Source organism: Schistocerca americana, chromosome 1 (assembly GCF_021461395.2).
Source record: "Schistocerca americana isolate TAMUIC-IGC-003095 chromosome 1, iqSchAmer2.1, whole genome shotgun sequence".
NCBI classification, from domain to species: Eukaryota; Metazoa; Arthropoda; class Insecta; order Orthoptera; family Acrididae; genus Schistocerca; species Schistocerca americana.
The window spans coordinates 141359495-141373421 of NC_060119.1; positions in this window are offsets into that span (position 1 = coordinate 141359495).

Here is a 13927-nt window from a genome sequence, read left to right on the forward strand (position 1 = left end):
CTGACCCCAGGAATGTGTCAATAAAGTTTCCCCTTCCTGGGACAATGAATTCACGGTGTTCTTATTTCAATTTCCAGGAGTGTAAAATTTAACGTTCCCGGTTTGCAGCTGTTGTAACATATTTTGCTGAATAATTTTATTATCTCGACGTAAAACCCATGGCTTCATGCACGTATGTTTCCTTGTTTTCTGCCACTTCTCTTCCAAATGCACACACAATGCAATTGCGGTACATGCAACTGCTGCGGGTAATACAAAGTTGGTGCTGTCAGCCACCTTAAACTTTGACGAAAAATATTAATACCCCTTTTCAGTGCCACGTCGGGGATCTTCATCAAAGAAATTTGACGAATATTTGATCATATTTATTTGTCAAAGAAATATAGTAGTGTAACCACAGAACACCAATATAGGAGAAGCGCGAAGACCACATTATTATACGGAAACGACACCAGCGCTGCTTGTGGCCTGGCTGTGAACTTCAATACGAAAAAATATGGCGCGAAAATCTCTTATGTTTATTTCTAAATGCGCGAATTAGATGACAATATCTTTCATTTAATCTTTGAATGTGGGCCGCATAGTGCAGTTATAAAGGTTTTTGAGATCTTGCAAAGTAATATATAAAAGAAATCTATCAAAAACAAACATTAACTACTCGTAGCTGCAGTTTACATTGTGAAAATTTTCTTAAATTATGACGTCACCTTTTGACTGTGAAATTTTTTTGTGAAACTCAATATTGCGATTTTGTCCGTGTGGCCATTATCATGTGGAAATAAACGAGCTTTAGCACATGTCAGACTAAAAAATCATCTGACATTGCATGCATATATAAATGATTTTTACGTTTCGACATATCCTAAAGCACATTATGTCCACTCGCATGATCAAAAGTGGAATAGTAGGTTACACAAATAAATAACTACAAAGCTAATGGATAACCAAGAGGTCATTTACAAAAAAATCTGTGCTACAAACCAAAGATGTACTGTAAAGTCTACAAAACCCGATTTATTATTTTTTCTGTTGATTGTTATTTATGGATATTCAGTCATCTGAAATTGAACTTCTGCACAGTTCAAATAAATTTATGAAACACACAAAATACTACTTTACATCAACTGAAAAACAAATTGGGAGCAGAGCAGGTAGACACTCCATGATTATAGCCAAAATGTTTTTGCCAATGAGACGTACAAAGAAAATGAACTAAAACACATAACATTCTTTTTCCCCAACTTGGCTGTTATTTTGGAAACACCCATCATGTTTAAATAATGAAAGAAGACGCTGGTACAACATTTATTTTTAACATATTTATTTATTTACTTCCTCTTTGAAAACTTTGTTTGGTACACTACTGAAAATTAACACAAATTTCCCTTGACAGCACTTTATTCATTATACTTTTAGAATCCAATCATCACATCTAGAAAGTGTTAAGTTATGTTCCTGCTGAATTACCAGATTTTGTAATAACAAATCAAAGGCATGATTTTGATACAAGAACATGTAATTCTCTGCTTTTAAAACAACATTTGTATATGTATAGGGAGCTTACTCTCATTGTACACATAATAAACAAAATACAAAGTCTTTTAACATGATATGAACTTCTTTTTAAGTTGTTGCACACACAATTTCCTCTTGTTTGTAAATTTCTTTTCTTTCACATACTTGTATATTATAAATGGAATATTTGTCTTCAGAAATCTCTCTTCAATGTCATGTTTATTACAAATTGTTGTATGAGACAGAACAAATGTTTTTTTCTTAAATTATCATGTAGTATTGTTGTGTGACCATGACTATTTAGATACTCATACAGCTGATCATGGAGTGCCCTTAGGAAAATCATGACTCTTTCACTTGCATATTTCAAATGAGAATGCTCCTCACTATTCTCTTTAAATGAGGTAAACAAATGATTTTCAGTCACAACAGAGGAGTAGAGACTGGTATTACATGTTTCACAATCATCTGGTACATCTATGGCTTTTAATACATAGCCTGCTACATAGGCTAAGGATTGTTGATCTTCTACAGACTCGATGGTACCATCTGAGCAAGAATAAATTTGCTCAGGTGTATCAGTGTCATTCATCTCACATTCACTTAAATGTTCACTCCTACCACTAGCTGCCAAAAAGTGACACAAACTGTTCAAGGGAGTGTAATCATCATTTTCACGGTTACTTACACTCATGGCTTTGAAAGGCAAAGTCATATGATTGACAACACAAGTCTTCAGAGCTTGTACAAACTGAAAACAAGTTGGGTTTGTATTAGCAATACCATGTTGTCTTATACAACAAAAGAAATTTTCTAAAGCATCTTGATTGAACGCCTTTACATTTAAGTACTTAAAGCCAACCACTTTCAAGGTCTTCCACAAGAAAATAATAGACTGTAATGTAATCTGCCAACCTTTTATGAAGCTAAACATATTAGTCTTGTTTCTTCCCATTTTTAAATCTATTATTTGCCAGCTGCCTATTTCCCTCAATATGCTATACCACATTTCTAAATGTGGCGAATTTTCTTATAAAGCACACCTAAATTATTTTCCATCCCTGGGATATTGCTCATTACTGTTGAGTGAATCAAAGAGATTATCTACCTTTTCCACAAACTCAGCTGTATGTATAGCTTCAGATGGTAATGTGTGAGTAGAAACATATGTTTCAATTGCAGCTGCAACAGTATGGCTCATTTGTGCAGCAGCAACTTTTACCTTCATTTTGACATGGGAATCAGAAAAGTTAAAGTGTTGTGCTTTTAATTTGGGTAGAGTTTTGAACCGTTTTTTTTTTAATCCAAAAAGAACACTGTACTGATGTACTCAAACTTTGCTGCTTTGTGAGGTTCAAATTGAATTTTATTATCTATCAAAGCATTTCTAGTGTTTTTGAGCAGATGTGGTACATCATAAATGGTAACAATTGGTTGATTATTGACGACAAAATGAAATATACTGGGCTTCAACGAATTTGCTTCACACAGTTGCTTAAGGGCCTTTTGGTTTGTTGCATTCTGTTCACATACAGTACAAACCACTTTGAACCCAATATTCTGTAGTTCACTTATGATGTGAACAATGAGTGATTTCAAATGGGTGTAGTGGTAAGTGGTTGCGGTAAAGTAATATGCTAGAACTTGTTTCCAAGTTCTGTGAACGCCTTTCAGCATAAAAACCAATGCTTGACTAGCAGCTACAGGTGAACGTCCTAAATGACCCAAGTCCTGATACCCATAGATTAACTGTTTGTGTGCATCATAGTACATACCATCAGCCAGAGACATTTCATCAAAAAGTAGAGCACAATACTTGTCATTTTCATGCATATTACTTACTTCCCTTCCTAAAAAGTTTAATAAAGCTGGATTAAGTCCTGTATCAAATGGTATGTGGGAAAGCACTCCCTTGAGCAGCCTGACAGATGGAAGGGAGAAGTATGTGGCCAAATATCTGTACAACCGGGGACTATGCTTATAAATAGATAAAGCAAATGCCTTATCTTGTATAGACCACCGTTCTGCTGTGAGCTGCGTATTGGCATTTCTTAACTGACTATTAATAAAAGTTTTAGTCACATCATTCAACTCTTCTTCAATTAACTGAAATTTCCTTTCATCATACAACTCTTTTAGAATTTTCAATTTATTCCTCTCATTCTGTAGCTGTTTTTTCAATTTACACACTCTGGAAACTGTAATTCTATGCAGTTTATACATTTTGTGTTCTCTTAGAGTTAAATCACGTTTAGAAACGCCAGATCCCATTACACCTGGACTACTTTCAACATCATAAACAGGTGAGGATAAAAAGCTGTACTCACCATCATCTGTGCTCTGTAAAGGGGGACTGCTTCGTTGTATTACTGTAGATTTTGCATTGTGACCTGTCTTGTGCACACTTATATTTGCACCCGATGTGGTGAAACTGCCACCACCACCACCACCAGTGTAACACAGATTTAGCCTGTGTCTAGTATAGTTCACAAAAGCTGCTTCATAAAAATGATCCTCACACACATAATAATAACTACAGTTGACACCTTCATCTATATTACAGATCAATTTCCACATTTTAAAGTCTCACTTTTTGATGCAGCTGGAAATTTATAGAAATGTTTATTCTTGTGTTTGGAATTTGTTTTTGTATAATAACTACTCCCGCATCTAGGAAACTTGCACGAGTATTTCAATTTCAATCTCAAACTGGATTCCTCTCTTCCTGTATGATCCATCCTCATGTGTCTGAAATGTTATTCAGACCAAAAATTAGGAACGAGAAAAAAGATCAGGTATGGTTTACATTGATTGATGTTAAAGAAAACTCAATGTGAAATTAATTTCACTATCAAAAATCATATTAGCTTATGTCTAAATGCAGCTATCCTGTACTGAAGTACTGATAACTGTTATCATGGCTTGTAATCTGATGTGGTATTGCTACAAAATTGTGAAAAAACGAAACAAATTCTCATTTCTACTACGGATATGCACATCACTCTACATATAACTGCGTGAGCGTAGTTGCACTATTTCTATATTCAACACTACTTCATTAACAGTGCTATCAGGCAGTAGAAATACTGCTTATTGTACCATTTCAGTATACTTCAGCATCTAGATACCATGGTAGATACCAAATTCAACTGTACATTATCAGTAACAGTTACAGCTGTAAATCTGTATTACATTGTGTTGAGCATTAAAGTGCGAGAAGATTTCTACTGCATTGGATATTGCCACAATAATACGTGTAAATGTCCAACTGCTTGAAGGACCTGCTTTGTGTGACTTCCAAACAAATGTCTTATTATGTGAGAACACAACCTTTGTCGATACAACAGCAACAAACACTTTTTACCTGGATAAAGTGTGTGATATTCGCTATTTTTGGCTTAATTAAAACAGCAAATTCAGCCAGAAGGCAAATACTTGTTTATAAAGAATGATTAATATATAATAAGGCGTCGCATGGCGACGGTGGAATTTTCTAAATAATGTAATTCGTCGTCTTTGGGCGGCAATATAAACAGAAATACGGATAGATGTGCGATCCTTCACTATTTTGTTCGCTGGAGAACAAATGAAGCCTTCAGCGCTAAGAAGACTTTTACTGTTTTTCTCGAGTAAGACGGACGCAGATTTGTGGCGGTCTGATCTAATTATTTTTACTAAATAAATAAAAACGTGTTCCGTCTAAGTTTTGAGTGAAGTGTAGGAAGAAGAACTGTTGTAACTTACCGTGACGAAGCACGAGCGACTCAAGAGGACAATGGCTATATAAAAGAGCGCTCAATGGACATGATATGGACATAAAAATCTACCGTCATTGTAGTATTAAGCTTAAGGTACGATATATGTTTTAGTTATAATAAATATTTGTTCTGGGAATACTGAATCATTTAGCAGTGCTCATTTCTATTATCTCCTCAGTATTATTTTCATTTTAATTATGCATTTTGCTAATATTACAGACTCCAAGATCAGCAGTCCAATGTGCGTGTTACATTGATAAAAAGAAAACTGTTTTATCGTCTTCTTGCATCAGCTTTAATATTGAATTTCTCTTTTGTGTGATGTTACAGTTGTTTTTGCGCCCTTAAGAACTTTCTGGTCCCTTAGGAAATTTTTTTGTCATAACAATAACTTCACAACCGGGTATGATCGTATCTACGATCATGAAGAAATTAGAAAGACGATAACGCAACTTCTTAATCAATAGCACGCTAGTTGTGACTGCGTCAAGCCACGCGAAACCGCAAGTAAAAACTATTCACATCTCATAATGCAATATTTTATGACAATGGTCAATCCATGATTCTTACGCCAATTGTGATTGATAAAACAGTTAGTTAAATCTCAATTTCCAACTTTCCATTGAATAGCAACATCACTTCTATTTTGTAACATCACACTTGGCGCCCGAACAGGGACTTGACCAAAAATTAGTTCAAATTCTTGGAAAATTTTCTATGTGCTTGTGTTAATAAATGTTCTGTCGTTTCATGTACACATCGTCTCTCTGTGAGAATAACGGTCGATAACGCAGTTTAATTACCGAGTGAAAAGAAAAGAAAAGAGACGTGAATTTGCTGAGACAACATAGCGGTATTCAAGCCATCCAAAAGTAAGTCAGAATTTTGCATACGCAGTGTAGTGCTTCAGTAGCAACGTTGCTTTTCCAAGTCGATCCACATCCTTTCTATCTCCTTCCCGCTATAGAAAATCTGCTTTATTTTATCTTTCAAAGTAAAATTATTCGTAATCTGATAATAGAAATTATTTCTCCCCATTGTTAGTATACCTGTATTGCATTTTCAACATGGTGGATAGTGTGCGCAATTTGCAGTGAAGAGCATCTTCATTCATTTGTCTGAAACGGTTAGGTTCCATCTTGTCTTCTTGCCAGATAGAATTTCATTTGTTGCTCACGCGAGAGCGGTGCTCTTAGCGGACTCACCACGTCACTGACAAACGACGAAAGCCTTGCGTAGCACCTGATTTACTGACGAAAATGGCAGATAGTAAACAGAGACAGGTGACAGTCCAAACTCGTCCCGCTGCAGCTACAAATGACCTCGGTGCGTTAATGGAAATGCTGAAACAACAGTTTGACGCAGTAAATGAGAATATAAAAACACAAAATGAGGCTATAAAAACACAAAATGAGACTGTTAACGCCCGACTAGATGCTGTAAGCGAATCATTAAAAACAGAGCTAGGCACAATCAAAACAGATCTGCATAAAGAAATTGCGGCTGAATTAAATACCCATTTGGGTGAGGTGCAAACTAAGATCAGTGATCAAATTCAGAAAATGCAGAAACAGGTGAAAAGTGAAATAACTGAAGTATCTGGAACATTAAACACAAAAATTCAGGCAGCTACCAAAGAAATAAACTCAGTTAGAAATGCAGTATCTGACATTGAAGGTGTAGTAGAGGATCTGTCGAGGCAGATAGACTCAATCAATATCGAAGAACAGGTTAAGAGCACCGTGAAAGCACACGCGGAGGCATTGTCGGAACACTACAGTGAATGGATAAAGGGTAAAGATATTTTTATCGAAAGGAAGGTCAGGGAGGAGCTTAGGGAGACTGTCAAGGATGTAACTTATGAAATCTTAGCTGCTCCTGGTAAGTCGGGAGACACAGTAGTTTCTGAATTGGGACAGATTCGGAGGACACTTACACGGGATCTTCCCGAGTGGAAGCAGCAAGTAGTGGACGAAGTCAGAATGCTGAGAAACTGCGTAGAAAATCCGCACACACATACGCAAACTATAGGGAACAACTCTTTAGACGGTGACGAATGTCAGTCAACTCCTTATCGTTCACCGCCTGATTACATGCAAAACAACAGTCCTGTTGAGTCCCGAGTAGGGAAACTAAATGATCCGCCCACAATTGTGAGTTTAATGCAAGAGGAAAGTGTGATTAAGCATCGCACTTTTCCTGTTTTTCATCCGCAGAAGCGAGAAATACACCCCATCGTGTTCCTAAAGAATTTTTCCGGCATATTTCCCAGGAGCTGGACAGACAGACAGCGTATTCAGTTCGTCACTGGCTTTATTTCTGGTGATGCAGCATTATGGGGAACGGAAATGGTAGACACGTGTAGGAATTATGAAGAGTTTGAGAAAATGTTCTTGGCAAAATTTTGGAGTAATGGGGTACAGCAAAGATTAAGGAAGGAGGTGTATGGTGCGGAAATTTTCAATGAGAAGCATGGAAGTCTCCGGCGATACTTTGAGAAGTACCTAGCAAAAATTAAATTCTGGGATTCTCCGATTTCTTCCAAGGACGTAATTATGATTCTCAAAAGCAAACTCCCTGTGTCTATTAGAGAGAAATTAGTAAATGTGTCCGAAGAAGACACGGATGTATTCCTTTCTGTGCTGGATTCCTTAGATTTAATTAGCGAGGATGTGCGCTCCAAGGTTGGCAGCGGCAAATTCTTCCCTGGCAGCCAGCAGAATGCATCGCACGCGGACAACAATGCGCCCAAGGAGAGAGCGAGCTACTGCGACCGCTGTTACCAACCTGCCAGCCGTTATGAAAACGCAAATGGCAATAACTTTAAATGGAAGCAGAAAACCAATTACAGTAATCAGCAGAGATACCACCCAATTTACAACCACCAGGTACAACATCAGTACGGAAACCCACCCTTTAATTCTGCGCCTGAGCAGTATGGAAATTCTCCACAAACTAGTGGTAATTTTTCAAATGGGCCAGTGTACAATCAAAGTTATAGGTCGAAATATAGCAAGTGGCATGGGCAAGGCGGAGGCCACCCAGCACAACATAAGAACAACTATTCACAGGATAGAGGACCGCGGAACAATTTTCTAACGGTACCAAATGCGAACTTTCCTTCGCAAGGAAATGGTTTTGCCGGCAACCAAAAGATCGGGCGACATCAGCCTTCTCAAGTATTCTATTCACAAGTGAATGCACCCAGTGGATTTGACCCCTTTACACCGGCATTTGTACCACATAACCAGCACCAATATGAAACGGAACAAACACTTAAGGCCATGAATGACAAACAGGTTAAACATCCTGCGGAAAATTAGAGGCAGCACCTTTCAGCCTCCTAGAGGTCGCTACCGGTTCCAGTGGGGGTACTAACGAATACTCTGATTCTGAGTATGTTAATGCGATACGGTACGACCATGAGACCGACTTACGAGATGACCTTGCACCTGACCTAGAAGCTCAAGACATTAATGACATTTATGATGAACAGGTCCAGGCTTCGATTAAGATTTCTATTGCCAACATTCCTTTCACAGCCGTTGTTGATACAGGAGCAAACATCAATGTCATGTCACCATGTTTCTTCAGACAGGTGTCTTCTGTTTCACAAGTTTTATCATTGGCGATTCAGGGCTGCTTCCATATCGGGAGCGATTGGTCCACTGAAACAGAGAGTTAGTTTACAGACGCAGCTTCAACTGCAGATAGAATCTGTTTCGGTTTCCTGCCTCTTGCGTACTGGAAATTCCCTTGTGTGAACTGTTAATGATAAGTATTGTGTTGAACAGCGCACTGACTACATGGTAACGGCTACTACATGTCATCTTTAAGTATTAAATGCTATGTATGGAAAAATTGTTTATAGTGATGGACATGAACTGATATTTCTTCAACAAGCTGAAGCAGGAAATTGAGGTTGCACCAAGAATTTCAATTTAATTTTAAGTTAGTATTAAAAAAAAAAGTGCTTGCGAGGCGATTGCCCGGAGCTATATAAATATGTAAAGGTGAGAAATGGAGAAGGATGCGTAAATAAGCACTTCTCTCAAGGTACAAGAAGATTTATAGATTTATTTTTAGTAATGTAAGTACTTGAAGTTCTGTTGTAAAAGCCCAAATTACCTGCTTAAAAAAAAAAAAAAAAAAAAAAAAAAAAAAAAAAAAAAAAAAAAAAAAAAAAAAAAGGTACATGTTCAAACAGTCCAGACAGTGGACAGGAGTAGAAGAAATAGCTTAAAGTTCAGTTAAAGCGTGCTGTTAAATGGAAAAACAAGTGGTAACCCACATGTGTTCACGCAAGGAGACAATAAGCTGTAGTAAACTAAGTTAGGTGAAATACAGTACAAATGGAGGCAAACCATGAAGCATCAATAAGGTAGCGTAAGTACTCCACGAGGCCACTAATTGCTATGAAAGTAAACTATTTCCCTGTGATCTGAGCCCAATGTAAAGAGTATATGAGGAATGTTAGCTGACGAATTGATTTCAGTAGAATCGAGGTACTAAATAACCACACAGCAAGCCACCTGTATCATAAATAAGTCCAAGTAAAGATCTTCAGAAGATCTGTAGTGTAATCTAGCGACCATTCAATACCCTAATTGAAGGCTAATCTAAAGAACAAGCAATGCAGTGATATTTAAACTTAATATTGACTATAACCTGAGTAAGACGTAGAAGTAGCAAAGCATGCTGTAATGAAAGACGTTGAAATTTATATATGTGCCTATGTTTATTATGATAATTTTATTTACGTGCAGATTTTATTGCAAAAATGTCTCCTAAGGCACTCCTCTTATGAAATCCATTTTCCTTGTGCCCGTTCCTTTTGATCCTGGTTCGTTAACCCAGACCAAGGGTCGACTTGTAAAAGGCACGTGTGCTTCGAAGCAAAGCAGTGCTTATGAGAAATGAGACACGTAGCGTGATGAATTTCGCTAGCTTTGGTAATGTTTGTTATGGACCGGTTGCGTAAACCCAGTGAACTGTCGGTAATTCCATTCATGCAAAAAAAAATAGTAGACACGCGTTACCCTATTTTTTTTTAACAGAGAACGATTGCTGAGTACATGAAGCGAAGAGGGAGACCTATTGTTATCCAGTCTGCCCTCAAATATAAAAAAAAATTTGGCAAGCACAAAGGAAAGCACAAAAAAAAAAAAAAGATTCAGCGTTAAATGTGTACTCGTTAAGTAGTAGATATGCTGCGTGGCAGTAGAAAATGATCTTGGGTGCACTAAAGAATAAATGCAACGAGTGTTGCGAAACCTGTAGTTTTCATAATGAGGAGATGAGCACTTAAAAGAAAGTTTGAAAGAATATTTTTAGGTTCACTAGTGAAAGCAAATCTTGAGATATAAAGAGTCCATTCATAAAGCAGTTGTTCACTGGACTTAACAAAAGGAGTGACCATTAATTGTAAATATTAGCTCGTAAGTGATCTTTTGTAAATAGTAGAAGATAAGTCTTTCTGTACCAATGGAGGAAACCTGCAAAATTGGTTGTTTTGTAAATGAACTCTATCGGCGAAGGAACTAAGCACGAATGCTGTGTGAAGATGCACACTAAAGTGCGACGTGCATAATAAAAATAACTGTTCACTGTATACTAGTGGTAGTGTTGTACTGCAAGTGTAAAAAGAAGTCAAGGCTACGACAACAGGTGCAACGCAAAGTTCAGTGTTGTTCTAAGTGCAGCGACAGCTAAAACATTCGTCGACACTTACCTGTGAGCCTCATGGGAGGCAGTTGACAGAGAAGTATGGAGGCAGCTTCAGTGTCTGGCTCCTCCGATGGAAAACGCGCGCGAGGTGTTTGTATCGATGCACTCGTGTGATACGAAGTTCATAAAAAAAAAGGAGCACTCGACGACCACCAGCTCTGTTACAGCCTGAGCGCGAACGGATACTGAGTGTTGGAGCTCACGCAACACTGTGCAGCCGCTGTGAGTGGCTGACGTGTGGGTGACGAAACAATCCAAACTTTAAACTGCTAACCGCCATGACTTCAATCGTACATACTGGAGGAAAGACATTTGTACACTTGTGTGACTACATTTTCATATGTAAATTAAGCAATTTTCTTGAGTTGAAGTTAAGATGAGTGAGAAGTAGATTGTTAGATTACTCAGGCCTTAAAGCCATTAATACCGGCACTCCTGAACACTGCTAAAATGAATTATAATCCTGTCTCTTGATGGACAAAGAAAATGAATGTGCACTATAGGAAGACCCTAAACTCCAGACCAGTCCCGATCCTCAACAAATGTATCCAGTAGCTTGTAAGTCATACTAATAATTTTCCACTTCTTCTGTTTCATATTGTAAATAAAAACCCGGGAAGCCACTTGAATTCCTGGCACCACAGTGGAAAGGACAGATGTACTGCATGATGAACGCCGTAGACAGCTAACACAGAAAGTGAAAGCATCACGAAGTGTAGTGCTACGTTATTAAACTGTAATTGAACCACAAGTAGTCAACAGATGCTCGAACATTGTCCACTCTAGTTTAGTGAAAATAAGCACTCACTGTACTCATGTATTAGTTGTTAAGCTCAAGAGAAAGTAATTCCTGAATTCTATCCCCTGAAGTGCGAAATGAACGATCACTTATTGTTATAAGCAAATATGGACCAAACTTAAATATGCGCATAAATGTTAATCTTGGTATTATGGAATGAAGTGACCGATGAACAAAGAATGAAAAACTTTATTTTGAAAAATGATAAATATCTGATATATGTTTATAAATGTGATTTCAATTTATGTACTTTGTACGCCAGTAACGTTATGTAAATGTCACACCAAAAATCACGAATATCTCATGAGGACATGAGGATCGAGGTAATCCTTCGGCATTCCCTCTCTCCTCATGGGAGGCAATGTGATATTCGCTATTTTTGGCTTAATTAAAACAGCAAATTCAGCCAGAAGGCAAATACTTGTTTATAAAGAATGATTAATATATAATAAGGCGTCGCATGGCGACGGTGGAATTTTCTAAATAATGTAATTCGTCGTCTTTGGGCGGCAATATAAACAGAAATACGGATAGATGTGCGATCCTTCACTATTTTGTTCGCTGGAGAACAAATGAAGCCTTCAGCGCTAAGAAGACTTTTACTGTTTTTCTCGAGTAAGACGGACGCAGATTTGTGGCGGTCTGATCTAATTATTTTTACTAAATAAATAAAAACGTGTTCCGTCTAAGTTTTGAGTGAAGTGTAGGAAGAAGAACTGTTGTAACTTACCGTGACGAAGCACGAGCGACTCAAGAGGACAATGGCTATATAAAAGAGCGCTCAATGGACATGATATGGACATAAAAATCTACCGTCATTGTAGTATTAAGCTTAAGGTACGATATATGTTTTAGTTATAATAAATATTTGTTCTGGGAATACTGAATCATTTAGCAGTGCTCATTTCTATTATCTCCTCAGTATTATTTTCATTTTAATTATGCATTTTGCTAATATTACAGACTCCAAGATCAGCAGTCCAATGTGCGTGTTACATTGATAAAAAGAAAACTGTTTTATCGTCTTCTTGCATCAGCTTTAATATTGAATTTCTCTTTTGTGTGATGTTACAGTTGTTTTTGCGCCCTTAAGAACTTTCTGGTCCCTTAGGAAATTTTTTTGTCATAACAATAACTTCACAACCGGGTATGATCGTATCTACGATCATGAAGTAATTAGAAAGACGATAACGCAACTTCTTAATCAATAGCACGCTAGTTGTGACTGCGTCAAGCCACGCGAAACCGCAAGTAAAAACTATTCACATCTCATAATGCAATATTTTATGACAATGGTCAATCCATGATTCTTACGCCAATTGTGATTGATAAAACAGTTAGTTAAATCTCAATTTCCAACTTTCCATTGAATAGCAACATCACTTCTATTTTGTAACATCACAAGTGTTATGTACTGTACAGAATATGTACTGTCGAAAACGGGAAATAGAAAACACTCAAGGCATTACGAATCAATTGTAACACGTCCAATATTTGGTATGTAGTAAACGGCACAATAAATGGTACTTATTATGTCACTAAGAGTACTTCGTGGCAAAAAGGAAGATGAATCAAAGCCAGAATTATATTCCGTTATAGGATTCGGAAAGTTGAATACCAACTACGTCAAAAGCTGCTAGAATGGGACTCTCTATGAAATACAAGGAAATATGAACAGAAATAAGAAATACACTTACCCTTTAAGTAAACTGAGCAACGGAAATTGTATTTCTTTGCAGGAACAAATATACAAGAGTCCACAGAACGTAATGTGATGATACAACCTCGTGTTCTATATGAAACAAAAGTAAAAATCACACCATAAAATATTACGAATGCATCCAAAAATTAAGCAGAATAATAGTAACATACATACACTGCAATTTAAACGAAAAATCACGATCACGTTGCTACGATACCAAAACAATTATGGAAGACTACGTCATCCAATAGGAACACGAGACTATAAATTGCTAAACTTGCAGCGCTTCCAGTGGCCTGGGACCAAACCATCGTCGTGTTACCGGAAATCCCTATATGAGTTTCACCCCCCTGAGTGTAACACCGGCCTAAGGCCGGTATTACACTATCAAATTTCTTTGTCAAAGATTTGATCAAAGATATGATC